Below are 26,644 nucleotides of genomic sequence, written 5' to 3'. Positions count from 1 at the left end.
CAAATGTGTAATTTTTTTTTTCCTTATGTGGAACAGGGCTAATCACTAAATATTTATTTTGTGCCACTATTTTGGTGCAGGTTTGGCAGCTGTTGCTCATCATCCAGTTCAACTCAGCATTTATGCTGCTAAACAAGGCATGCTATCACATACATCTTAAAAGTTTTGTGTGGTGCCAGATGTGTTTGCAGTGAGGTTATAGAGGTGCGGATTCCCCCAGTTCAGCTGGAGCAGCCTGTGGTGCTGGGTTTGAGTTGAGAGATGATGGCCAGGTTGCTGCCACCGGGGTTTGGATGGTGTATTTGGACACCATGCTTTCTCTGTATTTTTTTTAGCGAGAAAGGATGGGTTTGTAAATTATAAAGGTTGTCTCTAGAGTCCCCACTGGCTGACCCTGGTGCATAAAGGACCATTACAAAGTCTCAGGCACTTGTGGATTTGTTTTTAGGGTTCCCATACTTTGTCAATTTGCTTTTTGCATAGGAAAAAGATGGGTTTAGGATGTAATGGTACTTACATGTGAGAACATAAAGTGATGCAGGTTTTTACTGTTTTCTGAGCCTTTGTTTTCAGTTTGGCTGAGCTGGTTTCTGTAAACACTCATGATCCCCATGTCTGATGTCTAGTGTTTTGGGCACTTAGTTTGGGAGCAAAACCAGAGCAGGTATTACACCTAAAAATAAACTTGGTTTGGAAACATCATGTAGCCTCAAATTCTGGATGACAGCTGTATTAATGATATTCCATAAGGATGAAAATTGGACATTAGTCATGCTTTCTAAACTAGTTTATATTAAATATTTGGACCATTCTGTTAATTAATCATTTGGTGAATAAATCCTTTGACTAATCCCTCAATTGCTGAGTCCACTTTAGTTACCTAAACTGTTTATGTGTTTGCTTTAAATGAAAATATCTAATTTTTCCTTTTCAAAGCTTTCATTACCTGTTGTTTTCAGTTCAGTATAAGAACCTGGAGATCCCTGCATGTCCCAACATGCTTTCTCAAGGCTATGGTTAGGCCAGTAAACTGGGTTCATTTCTTGTTTCTGTCACAGATTTCTTGTGTGATGAGTAAAGTGCTTTATCCTTCTGCACATTGGTTCCCAGTTAGCAAATGACATCCTGTAACACCAGCCTGCCCATGCTTGTATATCCTGTGGGACGTTAGGATCTTTGATTATCAGAGCCCGATCCCTTCTGGCCCTAATCTGAGACTCCCTTGGCCTGCAGTAGGAAACAAACATGAGCAACACAAGCCTGGAATCTTCACTTGCTTTTAGGACTGTCTAGATGGACACTAGCTGTTCCTGATGCTTACATGCCATATTCTTGGGCAAGGTCGTTGCCTTTTTTTTTTTTTTTTTTTGTGTTAGTTTTGTTTTGTTGGTGTTGCTGATATGCCCTTTCTTCGTGTTCACTGTGTAAGCCAGTCTGTTAAATATCACTTTTTTAGAGTATTTTGTTGATAATAAAGATGTGGTAACCATTTGCTGGTACATTTCCAGATGAACATATTGAACAGCCCTAAATTTGAAAGCTCATCTAGGTCATCTGTCATCTACTGCTGAAGCATAATGGTCTAAAGGTTTTGGTATTTCCTTATGCCACCCAAGAGAAATAACTTCAGATGGGTAGAGCCAGGTGTAGAAGAGCCTCCCTGCTAGGGAAAGAGAGGCTTGAAATTAAAGTTCATCTAAAGTAAAGGCAGAACAACAACTCAGCTTTTGAAACAGTGCACCTGCAGATGGAAGGATTAAGTTACTGAATGTGGTTTTGTTCCATAGCAGCTCAGCCCTCCCAGTGCCCAAGTTGGTGACAAGGCTACTGCTGAGCCATAATTTCATTTACTGTGCCTGATTGTGGCAAAGGTACACCAGTTTATTACTGCAGCCTGGTATTACAGGCAAAAATATCCTGATGGCTTGCCGCTGAACATTGTGGGATTAGTTCTTTATGTGAAGAGGACTGCCACGTTAACACAGTGTTACAAAGTCAGGCTTGGGCTTAAAATGTTCTCTCCTGAGGGGAAGGGGGCAACTGTGCTGAAGTCTGGAAGGATGTGAAAACTTGTAACTCCCTCCCGATGTTGATTAATTAATTATGGTGTCCTGTTAAGATTTGGAAATAAGAATCTTATATGTGTTGACTAAACAACGTGTCAAAGACAGGACTGGTCCCTTGCCTTTTTAGGCTTTAAGTTGCTGAGATAATTCTTCTGTAGTCCCTAGTTTGTGTGTCAAATTTCCCTTGTGCAAGCACTTGGCATGGTAGGGCTGTTGTGTGTGTCAGCTTCATTCCTGGCATGTTTCAGATGCTTGTGAGAAGTAAGAGAGGCTCGGGGCCCTGGGTCCAAAATCAATGTTAGTAAATTATCAATTGATTTAATAGAACTATCAGTCAGGCAAATCAGGATCTTCAACTTTTGATTAGTGACCTTGATCTGAAAGGAAACATTTGGGTTAAAATAAAACAAATCACTCGTGTCTTAGCCAGATGGAGGCTGTGCTTTTCCTTTCTTAAGGTAGGCAGTGCTTGTTCCTGCCCTCATTCAACAATACAGAAAATGTACATGTCAGGCTGAAATGCCTTCAAAGGACCTGGGATGAATGCAGTGTTTAACTTGCTAGCAGTAGTTGAGCATAAAGACTGATTAGAGCAGTTACTCAAGATGGATACAGATTATTAGGTAATATGGAACAAACGTCAACAAAAATAAGATTAATAATTGTAGGCATACCCTGACAGTGATTTATTAGGCCTTCAGTGTAGTGGACTGCTAATAATCTCCCAAGGGATGGTGGAGTGGTCCCCCTTTAGAACATTTACAGGTGGGTCAGTGACAGTGTCAGCAAGTGTGCTGGAGACCTTGTGTCCCTTTTGTCTGCTTGCCACCATTCCCGAACTCTAAATATCATCTCCACTCTAAACAGGGTAATAATAATAATCATAATAATAATAGATATTTAAAATATTTTTATAAATGTTGTCATCAATCTGAAGGAGCAGATAGCACAGGTTTAATATCCACAGTACTTAGCTGGTTTCTTGAAAATAAATCTAAACTGTCTTTGAAACAGGCTCTCTGAACCTTGCAGTAAAAATTAAGCGTGACTTGAATAACTTAACATCAAACCCAGTTATTTTAATTCTCACTGGCCTTCTATTCAAGACTTTAAAAATTGAAAACAGTTGAAATAGCTGAATAGAGTTGATACAGTTGAAAGTAATGATTTATATTGAAATCTTCAAGAAGAACAAGGCCTCTGAGTAAATAATGTTTCTGAATCATAACAATGATTTTCAAAAAAAAAATTTATATGGATATTTTCTATTTTAAAATAATGGAAGATGTGAAAGGTGTTTTCACTTTGGTCCATTTCATAAGTGTCACAGTCTGTGCAGTGTGAGAGTATCTTGTATTATTTTTCCATGGCTTTAGTTCTTTGTGGACTACACCTTTCAAGTTCTCGGTGTTCATGGAATGCAGCATTGAGCTGTCAGAAGGAAAGTCAGAAATACATCCTATTCTTGATGAAACAGCAAGATAGCCAAATCACAAGCTTTTCCTGATATCTGGAAGGCCCTTCTGCAGTTTGAAACCCTGGTATCTTAAATTGGTGTTCCACCTGTTTGGAAAGTACACAACCCTTTCTAAACCTCCACCACTCCCGTATCTTGTATTAGCGAGGAACAAGGGGCTGATGAACTAAAAAAATGGATATACAAAGCTGGACATGAGTCTTATTAGTGAATGAAAGACTTTGTTGTGGTGCTGTAGGTGTTTTTAGCAAGGTGAGGGCTGTCTGTGGGTTTAGGAAAATTAGTATCTCTAAATGGGAGGTTTGGGTGCATAAACTTGGTCTGTGGGAGGGCTTTAAAAACATTAAAGTGTGGGAGACCTCTGTCATGAGCATCCCTGGGGAGATGGTCCCAAGAGGCTGATGGGTTTCTTGTTCAGATCTTTTTTGTCTCATCAGTGCTCTCTGAAAGCTTTGTTCATCTGACTCAGGTGCAGCCATGGGGAAAGCATGGCTTTGACTTTTCCCAGGAGGAGCTTTGTGGTTTGAGGCTTGGATTCTTGCAAAAAAGAATTGGTAAAATCGAGCTTTAACAAATGTTGACTCTTGGAATAATAATATCGTTTCACCTGTGTTGCTGCTTCTCTGGAAAGGACCTGCTATTAGTGTGTATAAAGTTTGGTTCCATCTGGCATAGCTGCTGTTCTTTTGTGTAAGTGAGGTAAAACATTAGTTTTCTAATGGTTCCTATTTTTGTTTCTGTATTTATTTGAAGCTTTTTGTGGTTCTCCCCCCCCCCCACCCACCTGCAGTGTGTGCATTAGAATTAGGCAGAATTTCCCTATCTAGTCTGTATCTTTCTGGGTGCTCTGTTTGAATCTGCTTTCATTGGACTCTAAAATAGTCTTGAGGTTTCAGTCTTCTGTAGCTACTAGTGAGGGAAATACCATAATTTTCAGTAATGTGGTGGTTTAAATGTAGATTTTCTGACTCCTGACGTTTTCTATAAACAAGATTATAGCCAGTTATTTTAAATACATGTCAGTTTTCAGTAATTTAAACACCCCTCAAAATGACAACAAAAGAACACAGCATTTAATCACAAAAAGCTTATTCTGTTTTCCTTAATGAGATGTTGTGGTTTAATGCAGAGGCTTGCTGTCTTGCATGCTGTATTTATTTTTCATTCACCCCATCCAGGAAACGGGCATTAGGAACTGGGTCCAATTAGGATTATCTAGATTTTAATGTCATCCTTGGGGATGTGGTTACTTCTATGGCTGAATATAACCCATCAGAAAACAAAATGCTCACCTTGTTTCTGGCTGCTCTGTGGGGGTGGACAGCAGAAGCTGTGCCTTAGTCTCACTGTGATTAATTGGGGATGAGTGAGTTCCCCAAGTAAATAATTTTTAATTTTCATTTCATGCCAGATAGGTAATCTGTTTTGTACAGATGAGAGTGGCCCATCTAGCCATGAGCTCGCTGGGAGATGGGCAGTGCCTGGACCCTCTGAGGTTCTCTGGTTCTTCTAAAAGAGCTGACAGCCTCTCACCTTTAATTCTCCCCCATCTCCTGTAATGTGCCTTTTCCTTATTCCTGCTGGCAGTGTAAACTTCTTATTTTTTTACTAAATCTGTCTTGCAAAACATGATGGTTGGGTAAGATGCAATTTTGCTTTAATTATATTAAATTACTTTATGAATTAACCAGAGGATCTCATGGGACTGGAATCTTTTGACACATGAGAAAATTGCCTTTCTTTAACAAGCTGCTTCAAGCATGCAAGGTAATATTAGCATTTTTCAGTTATAGCTTCAGGGGATTAAATAATAAGGGGAACTATTGTACCTACAATTACACGATGTGCATGTGTGTGTTAAAATCATAAAGACAAGTAGACATGGAAGGAATTAGTTGAACTGCTGAACCTGTGACATTCTGCAGTAAGTGTGAGTGGGGATTTTTTTTTTTTCTTTATAAAATGGCTTTTTAAGAAAACAGGTGGATATCTGAAGAGTTTTATGTTGTAGATTTGCAAAGGTTGGTTGAACTTCGAGTATATTCGGCAAAAAAGCATCCTGAACTAGATACACGTGTTTCACCTTAAGGGTAATGAACTCAATGCAACTTTAAAGGGAGTGAATGGTAATTTTCATATATGTTACTTTGTTTTACTTGATTTGGTAGAGGTAGCAAATAGGCTAAACCCAGGAATTGGATGTTGAAAATATATTGCACAATTAACCTTTTTGTGAAGTACATGTGAAAAATTGTGCATGCTATCCTTATTCATGTCTATGAATAACCTGTGATATCTCCAAACTCATATTCTTCTGTTTTAATACCTCTGAATGCACACTTAAAAACATTTATTTAGATACACAATGTCTGATGAGTTACAGTTGTTCAAGATGCTGCAGAAATTGAAGGTGATAATTTTTTTTTTTTTTAATTGAGGGTAAGAAAACAGTACAACAGTTTGTGTCAAATTGGGAAGGAATGGGACAAGATAACTTGTATGACCTCTGCATATGTTGTATTCAGTGTGGACTTGCACCTGCATGACCCTGCTTGGCTTCAGAGGGTTGCCACTGCCTTGTGCTATCAAATCCAATGAAGTGGAAAATTGACAATAAGGGATTTAAGCTATTGTTGTCATTGCCCCAGCTGTTTGGTTGTTGTTTTGATGACAGGGTTCATTAATGTTCTACAGAAATCCATAAGGTAACAGTAATTAATGGGACTCAGAAATTGGGGGGATTTATACAGGGATAGGGGGGGGATTTATACAGGGATAGGGAACCATATGACAAAGAAAAAAATTGTTTAAGCATTGCGGCAGTTCAGTTCTAAAAGGAAGGTGTGTGCATAACACATGATAGATTAATTAATGTGCTCCACTAGAAAAGGTAAATTACTTGACTTGGAAACAGTCAGTGACAGAAACTCAACACCTTCATCTCTAATTGTATTTGAGGCAAAACTGCATGTGCAATAACAACCACAAGCAATGCTGGTGTGCAAATGCTCTCAGTAGGGCAGGAATTTTTTCACTTGTATTTGTCATGTCTTGCTTTAGTCTAAAATTAAATGCATATTAGCCATTACAACTATTATTACTGCTGTTGTACTGTGTTATAACTAGCCTGTCTACATTCACAGCCCAAAGACTAAATGAGCTGGTAATTTTAAACCTAAAGCTGTTCTGTGCTGACAGTAGGTAATACCCAGAAGACGAACAGCACAAATTACAACCTTGTGCAGGCAAGATCAGATCAGTGTTGATAGTCTCTTGATTGTATGTGGCTGAATGTTATCAGAGAATTTGAGAAATCCTTCAGAAGAAAGCCATGTTGTCTGGTTATTATTTTTTTAATGGTAACTGTAGAGGTTATTGAGAGGGTTCATATGGAGGAAGAACAAACCCTCTATTATGGTGTGCTTCTTGTTAAAATATTTTCTTTATGGTCTTGAATTTCATTCCATTTGTTAGTTGACACTGAAGATTCTTTTGTTGCTGAAGGGAGCTTTGTGCTGTGTACAGATTCAACCCAGGGCTCCAGAAGTATGCAATCAACCAAGTAAATTATTTGTCACCTTGGATAAATATTAGCTCTGACAAATTAAATACGCTTTTTTCTGGTGTGCATTGCACTCTATCTCACAAAATGGTAATTGTTCTTACACTTATTGCTCTTGCTTGTAGTGAAGCATCTGTTTCTTGTCTAATTGCTACCATTCAAATTCCAGTCAGTTTAAAATAACTTTTTGAGGCTTCAAGATAGCCTATCCGAGGCATCACAGACATTCCTGATTCATACCTTTGGCATTGTGCTTTTAATGCAAATACATTGAAAAATACCAAACCAAACAAAAAACCCCCACAAACAAAAAGGAGTGGTTGGGCATATGTTGTGTCTTGTGCTGTAATCAAAGGCAATAAGAAGAAATCCTGGTGTTGGATCTGCCTTTCACCATCAGTGTCTGTTCATCCTCTGAGCCTGGCTATAAATCATGGAGCCTGGAATCCACCACTACCTCTTGCACAGTCACTTGAAGTTGAAAATATGTTAAATGACTTTTGCACTGTGACATGGCCTTGCATGAGTTAAGAGTAACTCTTTTTATTTTTTCCCCTTTGACAGTTAATCTCTTTATTTTTTTCTGAGCTGGAATAATCATCTTTCTTCATACCTGTCCCCTGCAGCAGGTCCTGCTGCTTTGCTTCTCCATGTCCCTTGACTGTTGTTTTAAAAATCCTCTTTAGGGTTTCAAGACTCTGTGCAACCATTTAGGAGCTGTATCTTTTCACAGTCCTCCTTGAAGAGTGAATTCTCTCACCTACTGAGAGGATAATGATGATAAAAATGCAGAGGCTCCAATTTTCCTGGATTTTCTGGAACTGGTGTGGGGATTTTTTAAACTTTCATTACTGCTATCATCTTTCCCCTCATCTCCCATCAATAAAACAAGAAAATTCAAAATATAAATAATAATTTTAAAAATCCCTGTCTGGAGAGCTGAAAAATGTCAAATACCTAAATGAGAAACATGAGAGCTGCAGGGGGTGGGGGTTGTTCAAAATGGGTTTGTTCATGTCTTTATCTAGAGATTTTCCAGTGATACTGCACTGGCTGTAGTGAAACTGCCCATCAGGATTATCTTTAGGGACAGAGGATCATTTTTAGAGGTACTGGACAGTTTTTCTGGGGGACATGCTGTGGTCTCTGCACCCTGACTACAACTTGGCTTGCTGTGAGTCCTTTGGATTGCTGTTTATCAGTGTCAGTGCTGATGCTCTGGCTTTATCCTCATGCCTGCCATGGGCTCCTGTTCACATTCCCCTGCTTCTTTTGTGAGTACAAGGCCAGTTCTAATTCCCTATACTCTTGTGTTTATTCATAAAGTGTCCCTGATCAGTTCTGGTCCAGCTCTGGTTGTTTCCCTGGAAGGGGCAGGCAGAGCTGCATGCTCTCAGTTAAAAGGAAAATGCTTTCAAAACACCCAGTAGAACAGAGGTGCTCTCAATATGGGCGCCTCTGAGTCATACACACTCAGAACTATTAGCTATTACAGACCCTTTACCTTCCCTGAACTGTCCCTTTTAATGTTTTTGTGCTATTTCCCAAAACCCTCTAAATTTTCAATAGTAATTTCACAGCTGTGGGGAAAAAAAGAAATTGAGGGCTGAGACTTCAGGTGCATGTTAAAAAACTTTAACATCTCTCATTTGGATGTAGGAAGTCTGGAACAGCTCTTCACATTTTCGTGTGCAACATCCAACAACACATGGAGTGTTACCTAATGGGGGTCTCTGCAGCTGCCCTGGTAATGGCCAGCCTGAACCTTCCACAGAGTTTGTTCCTCCCTTCTCTACTGTTTTATCCAGTAATGTTTATGCACCTCAGCAGAGAGGTCTGAGGAATGTGATGAGCACATTCCTGAATGAAGAGTTGATCAAGATGTGATTTAATTGTAACAGGAATAGTAATTGGTATTGATCTGAATAAAATGGGGAGAGTTCTCCAGCTGCATGCTGTGTAACAGTGACTTATGTAAGAGTTTCAATGTTTGTGTCTGCCCTAAAGGAAGTTAAGAAATAAAAATGAGATGTGATGGATATTAGCACTCTGAAGATGAAACAGAAGATGTCTTATTGCCCCCAGGAAAGCAATGAGCCAGTGATAGGTGTAAATACTTTTATCCAAAGTTTGCTGGTTGCTGCTGCTGAGTTCCACTGACTCCTTATCAGGTCAAAGGGGATAAATCACTACTTGTAAGTCAATTATTTCTATGGCTGTTAAGTGTACAGGCAGGCTGCTAAGGCTGTGGATGGCGTGATGTTGTGAGGAAGCACTGGGAGCCTTTCCCTGCTAATGTGTGTTTCCAAATGCCACAGCTATTGCCTCAGTTGGCAAGCAGCCACTTGGAATAGAGGCTGGACAACTCTCAGGTGTCAGATGTGACCTGTCTTACCTTTTTTTTTTTTTTTTTTTTTTCCTCCTTCCAAGTGTTTCTTATTTTTCTGGAATGAACTGTGAAATTTCATATATACTCTAAGTGCACATAAACTTTAAGGTAACCTTCCTTACCCTCAAAATGTTTTTTCCTCTGGGTCAATTAATCCAATTTGCTGTTTCAGCCACATGGTGCAGAAACCAGAAAGATGTGAGGGTAGCAATAAATACACCACTGTGTTTGTAAGGGCAGGGTGCTTTCTCTGATGGCTGTGCCAGCTTTTGCTACCTTAATTTTATAGGAATAGATGGCAATGTTGTTGGTGGTGTTGTGCTGAAACTGGACTGTATTCTAGGACATACTGCTTTGAAGTTGCATGAGGGATTTCTGAAATTTCTGTATGAAGAAACCAGGAGCACTGATTAGGATAATTCAGACACTTCTGAAATGGGTCCTGGCACTGTGAAAGACATAATTTTTTGTGTGGATATTAATGAGAGCATTTTTATAGTAATTCCATGTGAGGGACCAATGACAAAAAAGGCTTGAACTGTAGCATGATGCGTAAAACCACCTGCAGGGTCCTTGCCCATAGTACTTGGAACAGAATTGTCCTGTGTCAGTGCAGTGTTTGGTTGTTGTGTCCCCAGAACACTTTCTAGTATTTCACAAATTAGCAGAGCTTTTAGTGGCAGTAGCGTCTTGGTTTCTAGTGGTTGGGGAAAGACTGCTTGAAGTTTCTGTCCTAGCACTTAATAATCTGTGTGTTTCCTCTTTAGACTGAATGTGAACCTTCCAACAAAGCACTACTTCCATTTTTAAACTCTCTACTGTCACTGCCAAGTAATGACTCATGTGCTGTTTTACCTGTGCCTAAAGGAGCTCTTTCCTCTTTCGGTTATTCACTGAATGAGATTAATTATGCTGATTAGACACCAACCCTGATTCATGTAACTCATCACTACCATCATAGATGTTCGGAATGGGATGATCAAACCCTTTCCAAATTCAGATCTTGCAGCACCAGTGACTATCCTGTTAAAAATTGCCTGGAACAACACATATGGTGTAGAAAAGTGTGATATGCATAAGCCTCATGTATTTCTTGTCCAAACTGTGTGTCTCCTATCACAACTTCTCTCAGTTAAACCAGCTTAATCGAATTGCTGTCTTCCTACTGGGCTGTGGTTATTATGGTGGTTGGTCCTGGTCAGATGTTGATGTTTCTGTCTCTATGCTAGTTTTGAATCCCTCTGCAAGAATGACACCCACAAGCCCACTTGGGCAAACAAGACTTTAATTATTTTTCCCCCCAGTTTATGCATGGATGTCTTTTTCAGTGTAAGTGAAGAGTCTTGAAAACCAATCCCTGAATTTCCAAGGGGAAGTGTCCAAGGCACGGCAGGGCACATGCTGCTGTTGTGACTGGCACTGGTGCAGGACTGCTGCTCCACTGGGCTGGCTGCCATCCCTTGGTGTGGGCACAAGCCACCCTTTGGGGACATACAGAGAGCTGGTCTTTGTTCTCAGCCTGTCTGCCTGAGCGCTGATGTTCAAAGGATGGGAGGAGCAGGAATGAGCAGCTGAGGGTTTCTCCAGCACCCTTAGTTACTTTGTGCCAGCATTGCTGATGCCAGGTTTTTGAAAACAGTGTTTCATAGCATGTGTGTGTCTCAGTAATTCACTATTTCCAAGGCTACCACATGAGACTGTAATGTTATTTTTTAAAAAAGGCAACAAAGCCAATAACAACCAAACAAAAAGACCTCAACTCACACACCAATGGAGCATCCAGAGGTCTTTCTGTTTGCATTTCGAAATTGTGAATCACAGCAGTCCTGTGTGCGTGTTCAGGGTATGAGCTTGGTAACAGCAGGCTCCTAGTTCTGCCCTGGGGTGAAATCTGGTGTGTTCTCAGGGTTTATTTAAAAATAAAAAAAAAAATTGTCAAGGTTCTAAATATGGTAGAAGCTGCATCTATAATGAGGAGACTTGACACTAATAACCAAATAGGAAATCAGGCATATTCCTTAAGGTCTTGAGTGGATTCTCTTCCTGTCCTTGGAAAAGTTTCTTCACCTAAAAATCCTTTGCTAAAAAGGAAAACCAATATATGTTTCAAAAACTGTCTTTATTTATATCAAGATTTACATATGTAATATCTAATCCGGATTCAGGTTATGTTATAAAGCTTCAGGATCTAAACCACTTCAGGAAGAAAGCAGGGAGAAACTGTGAAATAGCCATCCATGCCTGTACAGATGAACAGATTTCCAAAGTACAGTTTGGGATCTGCTTTGTTTGATTTTCTTTAGCTTGTGTGGAGGCTTTATTTACTCCAATTCCTACCTACTCATCTGTTTCAGCCTCTTCCTCAATTACATTTTGATAGTCTTTTATCTTGTCATCTTACCCTCATTTTAAAAGTCTGCAGGAATGGAGCTGTAACAAAAGCTACCTTCAAATAAGAGAGTTCTGTGTGTTTCTCCTAATTATTCACAGTAAAACATATGCCAGATTTCTGTGGGTAAATGTGCCAGACAGGCACAGACTGTTGTTATTTGTGCACAGGATCGTATCGGGGTGTAGCAGGCTCCATGACTGCTGATGTGCTGTTTGTCCAAGAAAGGTTACTCTTCCCTTTGTGTCTGTTCCTGGATGCACTAGGAAGGGTAACAAATCCAGCCTGAATTACGTCCATTTCTGAAAATTAATATCCTTTAAATTCAGGTAACAAAACGTAGCTGTAGATGGGTGAAGTACATCTGGGGAAATCATTTAAGCTTGGAGTGTGGGCATAAATACTGGATAATGGGAAGAAGTGGGAGACTTTTCTGTTCAGAAAATAACACCTGCTTGTGAGGACCACCTTAGGAACTGCTGAGAAGACTGACGTCACAGCTCTTTTAGGGGGTTTTGTGTAGCTATTTCTCAGCTCTGAAGAGATGCTAAATCTGCAGAGCCTTCACTCTGTTCCACAAATGTGGAATGTAAGTCATGCTTATATTCTTTAAGATGGTGCAGCAGTGTGTGTCTCCGTTTACTTCAAGTGTGTGATTTGGGTGGTAAGTTACATTTATTTCTCTAGTTTTATATTCTGATTTCCTTTTTCCTCATGTTCTTCTCTCTAAGTTCTCTTCTAAAACTGAGGTTATTTCATGGCTGTGAGGCGGACCAGTGTTTTTTACTTCAGTCGATAAAAATATTGTGGTTTTGCAGTTCATAGTCTCTTGCTATTCAAGCCCATAAAGCAGAGGAACAGCGAAAACCATCCATCTGGCCTGCTGCCAAAGGCTGGTGTCCAAAGATTGGCATCCTGGCTTGGGAACACATGGAGCAGGAGCACGTTTGTTCCCCTGCCATGGGAAATGCTGCCAGGAGAGCAGCGCTACTGTGGCTGGCAAAAGCCAGTTTACCAGTTGAGGGCAGCTACAAGGGCTGGAGCAGAGGTGGTGTTGGGAGCAGAATATCAATATCCATGTGCACCATATGCTGTGGTTCAGCTGCAAGGAGAAGGAGTCAGAGAAAGTATGATTAGGAGGTGTTACCTTTGGTAGGAATGTCCTTAGGTGCAGTAGAGTCTGTAGCACTTGAAGATTGGATACAAATATTTGGGGTCTTGAAAAAAACCCCCAAACCCCAGCAATCTGTTGTATTCTCAGTGCAGCCTTAAAGCCATGCCAGTATGAGCATGGCTTTAAGGCTGGTAGTTTCCATTAATATTTGTAGGCAATTTATTACCTGACAACTTATGCTGGTGAAATACAATTTATTATTACTTTCTGAAGATTTATCTATTAAGAGGAAAAGAGTAAAGGAAATAGTCAGCTGTGGTTCTTCAGAAAACAAACCACCAACTGTGTAGCAGTAGTAACTAATGTCCTGTAAAGCTGCTGTGCAATAATCCAAAGCATTCCATTAAACAATAACTGCTGGTACTTACAGTAACAATTTTGAGCCCTTGCCTGTGAGGGGGTAGTTGCTTACTGCCACATATGAATGATGTAGACCTTGGAGCTGCAGTGATCCAAAATGGGTTTGTTTGTGGGTTTTTTCCTCCCAGTTTGGAGGCAATAATGTATTCTGTACTGAATTGTTTTGTTTTGTGATCAGGATGCTTTCAGTAGAGTTCAAAAGGTAGAAGCAGATGATGAGTCACTGAAGACAAGTTTTTACAAGATTGATTAATCAAGACTCAGCAGTGTAGAAGAGCATAAAGAATGAGTGTTAATATTATATATAACAAAAGGAAGGGCAAATAAGATGATTGCTCATAACAGTAAACAGGGTTTCTGCATATTCATTGTGTCCTTTTTGCCTTCTGCTGAGTTTTGGAAAGGATGCAGCTGTGTACATGGATCACACCTGATTCTGTGATAAGCTAATCCTTGTAACTTGAGATTAATCCAAGAATGGAGAACGTTTGTTTTTAAGACACCAAAGCATTTTTAAAATGGAAAATAGGATTTTAGATTCCTAAGATAATGAATGACCTTTTAGGGTCAATGCTTATAGGTATGAAAGATAGTCCTGCAGCTCAAGAACAGAGTATTTCTCTTATTTCTCCATCCCCTCATTATTTTCCTTTTTTTCTTCAGCTCTTAACTCCCTCCTCCTCTCATTTACTTTGCTACAAATCAAGGTCTTTTGCATTTGGCAGACTGAGGCTGGTATAAGACTTCTGTAGGCAACGTTTTAATCAGAGCAGGATGTGTTGCCTCTAATGGGAGCCCTGATAGCAATAGGGGAGGAGCAACGGGGACCTCGCAGAGTCTGGTGGCGTGCTCTCCTGCCAGAGGAGAAATTTATCTGGCAGCTCCAAAGCTGCTTATTGGAAATGACTGTGAAGAAGGGAAAGGAGAGTGATGAGCAGGCTAGGTATGTTTTCAAAAGTCTGTGTTGAATTTTTCCTCTCTCATGTCAAATAATTTATTTTTTTCCTTTAACACCTAAAATACTGGATTTTGCAAGAGTACTGAGCCATACTTGAGATGTAGAATAACTGATGATTTGGAGCAAGGACTGGTAGCCAGGGCTGAGACTTCAGGATCCTTGGAGCTGGACACTGAGTTACTACTCAGATGGGAGTAGTCACTACTGGGGCTGGTCAGGAGTGCTGCCCTGACTGAAACACTGTGAAGGCACAAAGGGGCCTTATTTTCTGTTTGTGACACAAGAGCCAAAGAAGAAATGTTCTGTAAGATTCTATTTAACTCCCTAAAAATAATGGCTGTTTTTTCTTCATCTTCTCTCTAACTCCAGCTCTAAACCCCACCTGTGCACATATTCCTGCTGTTTCAATCCCTGATTTCATATGTGGATAATTCAGTGCTTTCTCCCTTCTCTTCCACTCCATTTCTGCAGTAGCTGGATGTCTGTCCTAGAGCACATCTTGCCCTTACTCCATCACTGCCCTTGTCTTCTATTCCTTACACCCCAGATTCCTGCAGTTAGAGCTCCTTTTCCCACACGTCATTACTCCACCTTGTGATGTGCTCTCCTGCTTCCCTTTTCCCTTTGGCAGAAGTGGCATCTCCTACCCCTGTAACTTCAGGAAAATTATGAAAAGGCTGTTCTGGAAATATTTTTTGTATTGTAGTCAGGAGTATGCAAACTTCCACTTCAGCTGTGTAAGAAACCATTTCCAATCGTTTTGCCTGGAGCTGCATGGTGGAAGAGTTGTGTTAATTGCCAGGAGCAGACCAGGGGCTGGATGGAGCCCTGCCTGGCAGCATCACCTGTCTTAGGTCCTCCAGCCCTGAATGTGAGAGCTGCTGCCTTTAGCAAGAGATGTGTGATGCTGCAATTTCTTCTTTCAACCTCAGTTTTACAGTTGTAGATTAAATAATTAAGGACACCTTGTATGTGCTTTGTCTGTCTTGATGAAAGACAACTGATCTTGCATGTTTTGTTCCAGTGATCTTGTGTTCCACTTGGAAGTTGCAAAATGTGAGCAAAACATGGGCATTGCCTTTGGCTTCCTAACTGCATGCTTAAGGGCACACTTAGCAAATATGGATGGTTCTCTCTTGTTTTGGAACAATGACGACCAAAGCCATTTCTTCTAGCTCAGAAAATAGTTTGGCCTCTTCTAGAAAACCCTCTATGAATAGCTCAGTTAGATGCTTTCTTGTAGCCCACTTCCACTTGGCTTTGTGAGCTTTGTATGGAGTGTGCTGCTCTGGTGATATGAGATCCACCTATTCAGGGGGTCTCAAACCCATGTGGTCTTGAGGTGAAGCAATAAAGATACTAGGTATACTCTTAATACCAAAGAGGGCAGTTGAGCATTCTTCTCTTCAACTACTTGATCTCATGGTTTTCCTTGCCCCACAGCTAGAAACCACAGGCTGTTAAAATCCTTGTGTGCAGCCTTCAGCTGTGTAAGAGTCAACTCTTAGGTGTATTTTTAAAATACAGCTGAGGTGACCTGCTGGCAGCTGCTGACAAAAACGTTGAAATTGATCTTTTCCCCCCTGGCTAGAGACTGCTCCATGAGGGTTTTTTTCCTCTTGAGTGAAAACCTGAATCCTCATTCAGTTTCTTAAGCTTGGCTACTTTGATGTCAGGTGAATGCCCGTGCTGGCAGAGGGAAGGATGTGGAGCTGTGGTCAGGGTTATGGAAACAGCATCATCTCCTCTGTTTGTTGATGTGGGAATTTGATTTCCTGTATCTTCAGCCAGCTGCCTGAATTTGACAGTGCAGGACAGCTTATAAGAAGTGTTTGTTTTCCTCTTTGAGATCTGGCCCCTTCCATGGAGCTGCCTTGCCAGGAGCATTAAGTTTAGGGGCTTTTGTCCTGCAGCCGTCCTTGCACTCAGGGCAGGGGATAGATGTGGGGATTTTTCATTCTGAGTTTGCCTTGCTGTTCTTTGAGGCGTTTGTGACAGGGCATGTGCGTGAAATTAGGAAGAATTCAGAAACTGTAGATATGCAAATTCCCTCAATCACTTATGTGTGATTTTATTGTTCTAGCCTTGTGATCTCATGGCTAAAAATCCCATTCTCTCCAGTCAGTATAATTTGTTTTCTCTGTGTCAAATGCCACTTATGTGTAGCAGAAGGCCACTAATGCAAGTTAGATGCACTGAACCTGTGAAAAGATAGTATTTCAGGCAAAGCAGCTTACAATTTATTGGCTTTGTTATTTCTAGAAACCTTATTATTATATCTCTCCAGAGCTGTTGAGGAGAAGGTGAAAGATTCTTTGCAGCTTCCAGGAGCATGGTCATGCTGAGAGCAGATGGTCCATTCTTGGAAGCCATCCCAAACGATGGATTACTCATCTGATGCAGAATGATGCACCAGAAAATTGCAGATTCACCAGGACCTCTCTTTGACTCTTTAAAGCTTTGATTCTTTTAACTTTTACTTGTCTGCCTGGTTTGTTGCTCAAAAATCCTTCAGTAAAATAAGCTCAGCCAGGACCACAAAGACACTTAGAATTTAAAAGGGAAACTAGTATAATGTATCTGAATTGAGGGAAGACTTTGGAAGTGTGGTTTCTTGTATTGTGAGACTTAAAACAAAAACAAAACCAAAAAATCAGTTTTCATTAGGGTTTCCAGTGGGAAAGAAGGAGCCCAGTAGTATAATAGAATACTTTTGTGCTTGTCCATGGTATCGCTTACTAATATTTCACCGACTCAAACCTGCCATCAGGATCACTTCTTGTATCTGCGTTGTGTTTGCATTTGATCCTCACTTTTAAGCCACTTGAACAGTAAAAATGTGTTTGAATTCATGTGATACAGGATTAAGGCATGAAAAACCAAGTCATAAGAAGTGAGAAGTTGGTTATTATTCATTGTAAATATATTCAGAGAACCAACCATTTTGGAAGCTGGTGGCTGAGGGTGTTGCAGTAACTAATCTGGCAGGAGTATTTCTAGGTAAGTCCCTGGCTGATGCTGAAGGATAGCTATAAAGGTTAGCTATTATTTTTTCCTTCCTGTCCATTGCTCTGATTTTCCATGTTGTTTCTCAGTATTTTCTTCCCTGCAGACAGCCCCAGCCTGCTGCTTACTGTAGCTGCAGTAAAACATCCACTTGTCCACCTCCCTTTGTCAGCTGTTCCAGTGTCACTAAATGATGTAAACGGATTTTTCTAGCCAGGTCAGAATTACTTCTCCAGAATATACTGAGTTTCCCCTGGCTAGAATGGAAGGAATCTGGAGCAGGTTTTTATGAAAATCTGATGAAGTCACCTAGGCCGTAGAAGAAGCAGCTGCATAACTCCATATTCTCCAAAGTCCAACCTTTGCTGTGCTATCCTTGATTGTGCTACTCATAGCACTCTGGAGTTGTTGAACAAGGTGATGTTCTCCTTAATGTGCTGAGCAGTGGATGGGAATAGGGTCCTGGGCCCTCTTGAAATGCACTAGGTCATCACATCCCCTTCCTCTCAGTGCACCATGGTGTGAGGGGACTAGCTGTCAGTCAGGTTTTGGTCCCTCCTTCACACCTGCCTGCTAAAAATGTTTAATTTTACAAATCAGAGGTGTGAAAGGAGTCGTGGTGGTCTGGAATTATTCGGCATTGGTTTTCTTTCCTTGTTTCTCCATCTATTTAATGGCTTCATCTTTGGAGACTGATTTAAAGGAGATTTCCCTGACTTTCCTGAAAACATCTAATTTCCCAGGATCAAGGCTCTTGAACATTTTCTGCTAGTGTTAAGGTGATGAAGACTTTGTTGTACCTGCACAAACACAAGAAAATTATCTTCATTTTATTTTCATTTACCCCAATTTAACTCCATTAGCTACAAGAGAATTGACTCTTTCTTCCCTCTTCTTCAGTCAGAAAGAGATTTAACTGCACTGTTTTTAATCTGGCGAGAATTTAACTCTTTGGGGCAATATATTAATACCACTGTTATATTTATAAGACCCAAAAGCAGGACTGATTGGACTAGTTAATTATCTCCAAATTTTCACAAACACTTTTTCAAATGAGCTGTAATATGTTACTTGAAACTGTAGCTTCATGTTAATCGGAACTATTCTTTTTGATATACTTCTTGAGAGGTTGAGGCACGCGTGTTAATATGTTGCATGCATATATTTCAAAATTCTATACGTGAATAAATTTTCCGGTCTCTTAAGGTTCTTGCTATTAGTATCTTGGTTGGTTGATCACAGTAGAAAGGAATTATTCTCATTTATTCATGTTCCTAATTATAGTACCAGTTTTTGAAATCACAACGTTGATTTCTTGGAAGAACAGTTTGCTGCTTACAGACCGGTAATAAAATGAGACATGACAACAAAGCATCCTGCAAACCATGGGATTTGTGTTGCAGTACCTCCACTTATTTACACCTAAAATAATTTAAAATCCTGCTAATTCACAGGAGGTAGGGTGCTGCAGAAATAATCTGGAACGTACCTTCATAGCCAGTCTTGAGTCACAGTTCAAATGTCATGAACGGAAACATATATTTGCAAAACATTAAAATAATATAGATTTTTAAAAATTGGATCTTTATTAGAAATTTTCCTTTATTTGCACCTTTGTTATGTGCCTTCTTAATTACTCATCCAGAAATCATTGTATTTTATTCAATCATGTGCTTATGGCTTTGGTAATAATGAAGGATTTTAAGGGCATGAATATTTTTTAGTAGTAGGATTTGAGGAAATTTCATCACTCCTGTTTGGATCTGTACCGTATGAAATGATACATATTGCTTGAGGTTATTTTACACTGTGTTCATACCATGCTAGATGCAGAGTAAAAAAAGCTGCAGGGGGATCAGAGGAAAGCAAAGCTGTGCTAAGACCTAGCAGTGCAGTTTCCTCACCAGAGTGAGTTTCTAAAGCCATGCCGTGATGTCTGCCAGAACAGTCCTGCCCCTTTTGCAAACCTGATCAAAGAGTTTTACCTTTCTCTCTTTGATCTTTAGTGACTTTAAAGTAAGTCAGATCGATTATATAGCCAGTTTTCTCCAGTTAATTTCCAGTTCTTTCATTAGTTGGGTGAGAAAGGTGATCTGACTCAGGGACTGGGGTGCATGTAATCCCTACAGAGGGAGTGGTAATGATATAGATAACTTTGAGGAAAGGCAAAAGTGGTGTTAGCACAGTATTATGTTGTCTTACACTCTTCTCAGCAACTTCTGCAAGTTAAATCCCCTTCCTTGCTCCTCCGATGTAGAAAAGGAAGAGAAAATAACTGGTGTTATTCTCTCTGTTGGTGGGCACAAGCTGCAGAGTGTGTAAAGGGACTGACTAGGTGGGGTTTAGGGTGGGTGTGAGAGGGAAGTGCGGTTGGATTCTGCAGATGATGAAGAGATTGGGGGATTGAAGATGATGAAGAGATTCTGAGATTGCCTCAGTTGGTCAGAGCATGGTACTAAGTAACACCAGGGATGTGGGTTTGACCCTTGGATGTGTCACTCATTAGGGATGTGGGTTTGACCCTTGGATGTGTCACTCATTCAAGAGTTGGACTCAATGATCCTGCTGGGTCCCTTCCAACTCCGAATATTCTGTGGTTCTCTAAACTCTAAAAGTTGAAGTCATCCATCCTAGTGGGGAAAGAGCCCCATGTGGTATTCCAATTGAATTAAAAAATTTGGTTACATTTTTGTCTCTCATAATAAGCAATACTTTTAATTTAGGAACTCCTAATAGTTCAAAGAGTAACTGTGTTGGTGTTGTCTCCAAACTGTGGATGAACTAAAATCTATTATTGGTAACTTAGAAATTTTCCCTGTAAATTATTCATCCAGATTGTGTGAACACAAATAGTTATCCAGATAATTAATTCCCTTTGTTCAGGTTGGTTTACTCATCACCATATTTTAATGACATTAGAAGTGTTGTTTTTTCATGTTTTTCATTTATTCCAACTGATGTAAGTGCAAAGAAAATTAGGAGTATTTTGTGTTTCCTCTTATGGATTTGTAGTTGTTTAGTGGAGATACAGTGGGATGCTTCTGTCCTGTACAGCACAGTGCTGGACTTTTATTTAAAAAAGAAAAAGTTAACAACCAAGACCAAAAGAGCAGAAATATCAGACTTTATGAAGTCTAGATTCCAAGCTGCTTTTGAATCTGTGTAGGTATGAGGTGGCAGAATTACATTAGAATATTACCCAAAATTTAGGCCTTCTATTTTTCAATTGTAAAACAAACATTTTTCCTGCAGGGTAACTTAGTGAAGGGTTGAGGAGCTATCAAAAGCAAACTGGAAAAGCACAATCCATTTTGTGCAAAACAGTCTTGTGCCTGGACTTTTTGATCCATAAACTGAGCTCAGTGCCCTGCTATTGACAATGGCTTGTTCTTGGTTTGTTTGTTTTTGGTTTTTTTTTTTTTTTTAAATTTTTTTTAAATTTTTTTTTATTTTTGCCTTCTCATTGTTAAACCCAGAATATCTGTTTTCTTTCATTCTGGAGTGAAAGAGAGAATGTGACAGCTGAACTGTTGTGAAAAAATGAGATGGGAGAACAAGTGGGATGGATGTAAATGTGTAATTTCACTTCAGGGAGCAAATGTCACTTACATCTCTACTAGAGTTAGTTACCAAAACTAATATATATTAATGTAAGGCTGCTGCCTGTTGAAAGAAATGTTATTATACGGTAGGTTTGGACATGTATGTGTCTGGAATCCTTAGTGCACACACAGCAGATAGCACACCCAGCGTTCTCCAGGACACCTTTTGAAGGACGTGCAAGGGCAGGGTGGTGCCTGTCTGTTCCCCTGGTGACCGTAGGGCAAGGGTGGGACCCTGCTCCCCTGCAAACACACCCCCGAGTGCCCCCCATCTTCTCCAGTTTCCCTGCAGCACCCCCTTAGGACACCTCAACCCCAGGAGCTGCAGCAATCTGCCTTTTCTGGCTCATCTCTGTGGCAGATCACTCTTTTGGAGTCCAAGGATAAGATCTGGTGTAGACCAGTGAAGTGTTTAGTATTCAAGGAGGCACTAAGTGAAGCTTCTGGCTCTCTTCTGTAATTCAGGGAAACACTTCTAAACCTGCAATGGGGAACGTGGGTATCTCTTTTAGATGGTAATAAAGTCAAAAGTTTTGGTATTGACAAGATTCAGCTGTGTTTACTGTCCTTTTCAAGTGCTATGCAGAACAGATCAGTGACATCAGCAGTACCGGCTGAGATTTTCGTCAGTCTTTGTGTCTGTGCTCTATGATGACATGCACTGCAGTCAAAACCACACACACAGAAAATACTTCATTTTTCTAAATCTGAAAATAAATTTTGTAGCAGATTCTTCAGTCAAAAGTAATGTGGACTTTTCAGCATCCAAACTTGTGGTTTTTCTTTTTTTCCTTTTGCTTAGATGCAGCAGCATCACTAGGAGCTACTTCCTTTTTTTTTTTTTTTCATGTACTGAATGTGCTTCTCAGACCAGCAATTCTCATTCAGCTGTAATAGCATCTTTAAAAATGAGATTATTAACTGAGATAATAACACTGGTGACCGAGAAAGGAGGAAGGAGGATTTTGTTTGAGTTAAAGAGAATTTGCTTTAACTATAGACAAATGTACATTGTCGGGAAATTTTTGTATTCAACCCAGTAGTGATTGTGAAGGTTATTTTAAATTCAAAAGCAAGTCAGCACTGATAGCCAAATCTCTAAATAAGTTGGAAGGAAGTCAGAGATACTGTGCTTGCTGATTATTTTAAACTCATCCATAAATAAAACCTAATACTTCCTTTGAGCTATTCATGCTATTTCCATCTCTCCTGTGGGTTATAAATTATAGTCACCAAATCCCTCCTTGAACCTAAGTGAGCTTGTGTCTTTGTAACATGCTAAAATAGCTAGACCTAATATTTTTTAGGGCTGTTAGTCCTAATGGATGTGGACTTTACATTATTTTCTTCAGTGGCCAAGTGTGTTTCCATTTGTGTAGAACAACTGCGTTGTTATGGCTCAGTTGTTTCCATGTCCTAAGTGGAAGAGAAATAATAATAATAATAATAAAGTGTCAGTTTTAATCAATATCATCAGATATGATGGGAATTGAATTCTACCTTGCTGCTAATGTATTAGGTATATTCTGCTTTATCTTCTTTCACAGAATTGATTTGCCACTATTCAGTTCCCCTGGCTGTTGTTATGCAAATTGTGCCATTTCTCCCCCATTGACTGCACAAACTGAGATTAGACTTGAAAATCGAGTCTCACTGACCAGCTGCTGCGATATTTTTCATTTGATTTCTCCCTCCTTGCCTTCCCGGTCCACGTGCCTTGTGCTCCCACCTTGGCTGCCGAGGCTGATAATGCTGTCTCCGGGGAGCAGGCTGGGAATTGCTTGCCTGCAGCGGGGACTGCAGCCTGGGAGCAAGCCTGGCATGTGCTGCTCTTTTCAAGCAGCTCTTTCTCATGGCCCTCGGAAGTTTGAGGGAAGGGGAAGCATGAATTTTTTCACTCTGCAGGTATGTGAAGAGGATATGCAGTGCAGGCAGTGAGCAGTGGGTTTTGTTTTGTCTCTGTCCATTGTCTCTCCCCGATGAGGGCATGGGGTAGAGCTTGCTGTCTTCCCTGTATGACCTGGCATGGCAAGAGGGTTGTTTTAAATCAGGTATAAATTGGAGTTGTGGATGCTCCATCCCTGGAACTGTTCAGGGCCACTCCAGGGGCTTGGAGCAGCCTGGTCTGGTGGAAGGTGTCTCAGCCCACAGCAGGGGGTTGGAACGCGAGGATCTCCGAGGTCCCTTCCAGCCCAAACCACTCTGAGTCCAATTTAGGACAGGGATAGCAGAATGCAGAATAAGTATCAGAACAGGGTCTGTGCTTATAAGCTTTATTGTATGTTGTCTGCTTTGTCACACTGCTGATGGCAGTGGTTAATATCAGGGATTTTGCATTGTGCCTGCTGGTTTTGAGGATAAATGGTAGATAAAATATTTGGCCTGGGAGCAGTTATTACCACAGACTGAGTTTGCCGTGATCTGAGCTTTCCATCAGATCCAGAAGGCAGCGGTCAGTGATTTAGAGGTGTGTGATATTAGATCTTGTTTCCAGTGCTAGAGGTCAGGGAAGGGAGAAAAACCAGGTGGGTTTCTTTGGTTACATGCATGTTATTGAGTCTGTTGTGTCACGAAAAATGTTAGAATGAAGTAACTTGAGAAAAGAAGGAGGGAGAAAGAGAAATTTTTAAAGAAAAAAAATCCCCAACACGTAGATGAGCAGGCAGGATGGAACTTCTTATGCTGATGGGAGATATTCACCTTAGCTGTGTTTTAGTCTCTAATATCTGAATACTGCAGAACCCTTTGTGTATTTATCTTTAGTGTTTCTGCAAGATAGGGAAAGATATTTAAAAAAAACTCAAAACAACAGAGGAACACAAGAGTTATGTGAACTGAGGCCGATTATTTGCTTTTCTCCAAAATAAATTTCAAGTGTAGGTCTGTAGTGATTCTAGACTTACATATATTTATTTAATAATCCGCTTCACCTGCAGTTGCTGGGTGCAAGGGCTGGAAATAGGCCTTTGCTTCCCTTCTTGTGTCTCTCCTTCTGCTTCCCAGGTGAACTGGGATTACTGTGGCAGTGCACTGACTCAGATTTGATGGAGGGGCTGCAGCTTACTCTGCTGATGCCTCATGCCACAAATTTTGACAATAGCTACTTGAATAATTAGGGCCTGACCCTGAATGCTCTTCATCAACAGAGCCCCTGCCTTGTTACTTGGCTCTCTTGCACTACTTGGTGTTGGCCCTTTATATTTGTAGCCTCAAAATTCAGCTAAAATTCAAAACAATGTTTTTGATATTATTCACTTCTATTGCATAGCTGTCAGCATGGCCAGTATATAAGTTTGGATTAACTTTGTAGGAATATGTTGAAGATTTTGCTTTCACTAATGAAAACTTTTCAGATGGGAGCACATTTGAGATCTAATACTAAATTTCACATAAAGTTTTCCTGAAAGGCTCTTGATCGTGGGTTTCTTTGTAAGTTAAGAGAAAACATATTCAGTATCTGCATGATAAATGCTGTAATACAGATAAGAGGAGAGTATTTTTTCTTGTATTAAAAGTAAGTTGGATTGCTGCATAAAGTATAATGTAATTAATTCTCACTGGCGTCAAACACAGGTGTGTTTCAAAATAGATAATACTGTATGTAATGGGTTATTATTGTGTATCCACTTCCAAAAAAGTGATGTGTCCTTTGGTTCATTTTTGGATTCTCTCCCAGCAAACAGGTACATGTGGTGCCACACCCACACTGAATGAATGAGCAAATCTTTGTGGGCTGAGCAAACCCCTTGCCCAGCAGCAAGGAGTGGCCTTGACCTGGAGAGACTGATGGGTGCCCTGCTTGCAGCATCTGCAACTACTTGGTTTAAAAAAACCTGGACTCTTGTCAGTCTTAGACCAGTGTTCGTTTTCCCTTCATTCTGCTTGGGAAAGGGTCAGCCTGTGGGTGTTGAAAGCTAAGTGACTGGCACTGTGCTCTTGCCTGGACTCTCCATTCCTGAATTAACAGTCCAGAAGTTACTTTTCACTTAGAAGATGCTCATTCAGGTTTCTAGGCAACCGAGCCCATTTTCAGTTCCCCCCACTGAGAGATAAGAGCTGACTTCTCATGCAGGGAGGCGAGACCATGACGGATTTCGGCAGCCTTTAATTGGAGCTGAAGAATAAAATATAGCCCTTCAATGTCGGGCAAGTCAGCTCTTAAGAAAAAATGAGAAAAAAAATCCCCAAACTGACAAACAACAAAACCAACCCAGCACAGGTCTGGCAGTGATAGTGAGCAAATTGCTGCTGTTAATTAAGGAGTGATAAGAGGTATCTGCACGACTGGTGGCTGCAAGCAGGAGCCATGTTCAGCCTGACTAAGAAGGGCTGTCATGTCTTAGTCCAGGTGTCCAAGGCAGGTTGGAAGAGAGGGATTTTTTTCTAGCTGGGCTCTTCTCAGCTGGTCCCTGGATCAAACAAAGGTAGCTTTCCTCCCTGTCCATGAAGCCCAGTGGCCAACTGCTGGTTCTCCCTCATTTCCTATCCACCCACGCAGAAGATGCTAAGACATGGCCTGCCATGGCATCACAAATCAAACTAAGACTTGATTATGGCAGCATGAAAGAAGCTCTTGAGAAGACCTTGACATCTTACAGCAGCATTTGGGCAGAGGCGTGATAGATGTTTAAGCAGCTTCAAACAGTCATGTTTGGAAGATGGGATTTGGCACTGTCCCTTCCTTAGGGAGTTTTGCAGGCCAAATGGTTGCAGTAATGGATGTTGGAGGTGATAGCAATTGTACTCTTGGGGATGTTAAGGCAGTTCAACACTTAACTGAAGTTCTTTAACTGTGTTGGACTCTGTTCTGTGTATTGATGCTGCACCCCCTAATTTGCATTAACCTGAGAATTCCGTTCTGATACCATGGTCTTCGTACTTGTCTCAAATTGTGCAAATTCTGCACAAAATCATGGGAAACTAGACTGGTTCTCTTGCCTGCCTTCTACCTAGTGATTGTGTTTAGGTTAATGAATTTATAATCTCACGCAGTAGCTATGTATGTTCAGTTAATGTCCTGCATATTTTATAAATCCTTCCTTAACAAGGTATTATTTTATCCATGCCAGCTGCTGTGTAATACAGCTGCGGTGGTGACAGATACTGGCTAGCAGACAGATTTTTCTTTTTAGGTTTTTGATTTTTGTGGAAGGGCAGTGACCTGCAGGACTGCTGTGTGGCGAGAGCAGATGAGCTGCTGCAGGTGCAGGTGGCTCTGCTGCTTTAACTCTTCCCCAGCATCTCTCGCTGGTGGATTAACGACTTCTGATACTGTGGCTTCTCCTGTAATCTGGAAGACAAAGAGGGATGGATGCTGTTAGGGGCAGGGGTTTTGTTGTTCTCTCTGGGCTTGTGTTTGTCCTGCTTTATTGACGTATTGGTATTCATTTAATGTCTTAGAGAGCCTAAATTGATGGCAGAGGGTTAAATGTTACCACAAATTGTAGCTGTGTCCCAGTATTCATCACCCTTCTGAGGTCCTCCTCCAGCCCCGCTCTGCAGCTCCTGCCTCCCTTTGCTAGTACTCCTGTGGATAGTGGGTTTATTTCCCTGAAGTAGAAGTACTTCCCTCTAATTAGTGTTTTGGATGCTGCCTGAAATATATAGTTTAAATTCATTTTTGGCACTGTGAGAAGCAAGACACAAATAGCTGGAAATAGT

This window comes from Pyrgilauda ruficollis, unplaced genomic scaffold (genome assembly GCF_017590135.1).
Source record: "Pyrgilauda ruficollis isolate IOZ18807 unplaced genomic scaffold, ASM1759013v1 scaffold156, whole genome shotgun sequence".
Lineage (NCBI taxonomy): Eukaryota > Metazoa > Chordata > Aves > Passeriformes > Passeridae > Pyrgilauda > Pyrgilauda ruficollis.
The sequence above is the reverse complement of the archived record's forward strand: the minus strand, read 5'-3'. Positions refer to the sequence as shown.